Here is a 3,992-nt window from a genome sequence, read left to right as displayed (position 1 = left end):
ATAATGTATATGTGGCCAAATAGTAATAATTGGTAAATCTGTGTAAAGACTATACAGGAGTTCTTTGTGTTATTGCTTTCTCAAAGTTTGGTGTTATTTTATCATAAAAACTTATAAAAAATCAATTTTAAATATTAAATTTAGTTGTAGTACTTTAGTCCAAACAAACTTTGTTAATAACACACACACAATTTCATCAGCTTCCTGCTACCCATACAAAGAAATTTTAAGCTTCTCAGAGTCATGCTCAGGCCTTTCTATAATCTGGTCTCAAACTACTTTTCTGCCTCACTGTTTCCTATCCTATAGTTACTCCTTATTCTATCCATGATGCAGCGATCACCTTTCATTCTTCCCCCTGTGTTTTTTTTCCCCCTGCTATTCTTTCTACAAAGTATGCCTTCACTGTTACTTCACTGGTGACCTCTCATGCCCATTCTGAGACCTCAGGGGTCAATTCTTCTGCAATGCCCTACTCCATAATCGTAGGCAGCGTTAACACATCCCTCCTCTTAGGGACTGAATGTTGTGTTCCCTAATATTCATATGTTGAAGTTCTAACCCCCAATGTGATAGTATTTTAAGGTGGGACTTTGGAGGTAAAAAGGGTAAGATGAGGTCATGAGTATGGGGCCCTCATGATGGGATTGGGGCCCTCATGATGGGATTTGTGCCCTTGTAAAAAGAGACACCAGAGAACTTGTCTCTTACTCCATCATGTGAGGATCCAGTGAGAAGGTGGACCTCTGCAAGCCTTAATCTTCTGGCACTTTTATCTTAGCTTCTCAGGTTCTAGAAGGATGAGAAATGTGTTTATGTTTGTTAAACCATGCATTCCATTATGGCAACCCAAGCAGACTAATGTATCTCCTCTGTGTATACATAGCAATTTGCCTAGAAGTAAGCTATAGCAGTTAGGACTCTGATGTACAATGAGTTGCTGATGGATTTTTCTGTCACACAAGAAAGTGAATCCTAAGGGCAGCAGGTGTGTACCTTATTTTTCTGTCCCCGAAGCAGTGCCTGACCCACTGGAGTCCAGGCTTGCTGAATGAAAGAAGCAGAATCTAAACCTGATCACTTCAGTTATTCATTAACTCTACTGTTTGAGTATGGATTCATTGTGACTTCGCTTGAAATTGTGACAGATTGATTTTAGCGTTTTACAGAGAAAGCCACAGTTTCTAATGAAGCAGAGACATTGCCGATAGCCCTGCCTTCCTGTTTCCATATCATCAGTGATGGATTCAGTAGCCTCAAGAGGATTCTTAGTAAAGAATATTTTAATTCAAAACTTATTTTGAAAAGAAACTTTCCTTCATACACTTTATATAAACATGAACTAGATAATAAAGCATGCCTAGTAGATAATAAAGCATGCCTACACTAATTAGGAGAAGGCAATGGCACCCCACTCCAGTACTCTTGCCTGGAAAATCCCAGGGACCGGGGAGCCTGGTGGGCTGCCGTCTCAGGGGTCGCACAGAGTCGGACACGACTGAAGTGACTTAGCAGCAGCAGCACACTAATTAAGAAAGTTTTTTAAAAGTGAAGTAACATTATTAGTAAATTTCTGTGAGCAATAAATAAATTATGAACATTAGGTAGTGCAAAGTTGAACAAGGATAGAACATTAATCTCTATTTGTTTCTTTTTCTCCAGCTCATTTTTTATAAAAAGACTTTCCCTACATAGTCCCCTTCCTACTCCCTCACTCAGCAGACATTTCAGCAGATATTTTACTCAAAACAAAACCGTGCAGTCTATGCTGCATATTGGAGGACATGTGCACAAGATCACTCCAAAGGGGAAGTACATATTTCCAGTTGAAAGCTGGAGAAAGGTTGTATAAATATGAACTATTTAGTCAAATTCAAACATAATTAGGAGGAAGTATTAGAAATACTGAAAAAATTGATATATTCCTAAATTCTAAGTTATCTGGTAGTAATTGCTGTCAACTCAGAGATCACTTTTGCTTGATTTCTTTGTTTTCATTTCATTCTCTACATGGCCATGAATATTCCGTGAGATCTGTAGCAATTGTAAAATCTATCAATACACTCTTTATGTTCTTTGAAAGACCATCTAGACTTATTCTGAATGTCCTGAATCACATATAATTCCAGCTCTATGTTAGCTATGTTACCTAGTGTATTAGTCAGCTTGAGCTGCTATAACAAAATACTGTAGACTGGGTCATTTTTAGTAACAGATATTTATTTATCACAGTTCTTTAGGCTAAGAAGTCTAAGATCAAGGTACCCAAATATTCAGTTCTTAGTAAAGGCCTTCTTCCTGGCCTGTAATCCTTCACTCTCTCTGTTTCCTCACCTGGCCAATCCTTGATGTGTGTGCGTGGAGGGAGTGAGAGCTCTCTCTCTCACTATTTTTATGCAGGCACTAACCCACCATGAATATGCCACCCTCACGACCTGATTTAAATTTAATCATGTATAAAAGGCCCCTGCTCCTAATACCATCACATTGAGAGTTAGGGCTTCAGAATGTGAACTTTAGGGGGAACACAGACATTCAGTCCACAACAGAACAGATTCATTTCCTTTGTTGGCTGGCATACAGCCCGACTGACTCCACACTGTTTGTTTGGCTGACACTGCCTGCCCCCATATTGTACATTGATAGCATTAGAAGCAAGTTGTTCCCTGGTAAGCTTTAGACTCAGAAATACTGGAGTTTTGCTTGTTTTGATCTTGGCTTAAATTTTATAAGGGATTTGTAAATCTTGTAAGTGTGTAAAGTAACATAGAACTGGATGTATCCTTTCTTGTTCTAATATATTTTGAAATGAACTATTTAAGCAGAAAATACTTCTTTATAAATGAAAGTGAAAACATTAGGAAGGTTGAACATGAAGAATAATTATCAAAATATTATGATGATAGTACAGTATAGTGAATGCAATGAGGCCTTTTTAGAGAAAAACCAGAGTCCATGGTCTTGTTTTATGACTTATTAACTATATTTTAAAACAACTTACATAAACCCATTGGGTCTCAAGTATTGACATATCTTCTTTTATTTATTTTTAATTTTTTTCTATTTCTTAAATTTTTTCCCCATGTTGCATAGCTTATAGGATCTTAGTTCCCTGACCAGGGATTGAACCTGGACCCTCAGCAGTGAAAGGACAGAGTCCTAACCACTGGACTGTTAGGGAATTCCCTCAAGTATATCTTCTATAAAATTGTGATAATAGCACCTATCTTTCTGTGGGACTATTTTGAAAATGAAACAATACATGTAAATTATGAGCTCTAGTTCCTTGAGCATAGTGTATACTCAATAAATAGTAGCTTTTATAATTAATAATTTTTAAGTCAAGAGAAGAAAATAAACTGATAGGTAATTAGCATCTCTGATTGATTATTGCTTTTATTCAAATTTTAAATTTTTTAGAACACCCTTTAGTAAATTGAACATATTAATATTATCTCATGTTTCCTGAAGTATATGTGAACCGTGAACTTCCTGATGTTCAAGCTGGTTTTAGAAAAGGCAGAGGAACCAGAGATCAAATTGCCAACATCCGCTGGATCATCGAAAAAGCAAGAGAGTTCCAGAAAAACATCTATTTCTGCTTTATTGACTATGCCAAAGCCTTTGACTGTGTGGATCACAATAAACTGTGGAAAATTCTGAAAGAGATGGGAATACCAGACCACCTGATCTGCTCTTGAGAAATTTGTATGCAGGTCAGGAAGCAACAGTTAGAACTGGACATGGAACAACAGACTGGTTCCAAGTAGGAAAGGAGTTCATCAAGGCTGTATATTATCACCCTGTTTATTTAACTTCTATGCAGAGTACATCATGAGAAACGCTGGGCTGGAAGAAACACAAGCTGGAATCAAGATTGCCAGGAGAAATCTCAATAACCTGAGATATGCAGATGACACCACCCTTATGGCAGAAAGTGAAGAGGAACTCAAAAGCCTCTTGATGAAAGTGAAAGTGGAGAGTGAAAAAGT

Source organism: Bison bison, unplaced genomic scaffold, assembly GCF_000754665.1.
Source record: "Bison bison bison isolate TAMUID 2011002044 unplaced genomic scaffold, Bison_UMD1.0 scf7180017864473, whole genome shotgun sequence".
Taxonomy (NCBI): domain Eukaryota; kingdom Metazoa; phylum Chordata; class Mammalia; order Artiodactyla; family Bovidae; genus Bison; species Bison bison.
This window is presented reverse-complemented; position numbering follows the sequence as displayed.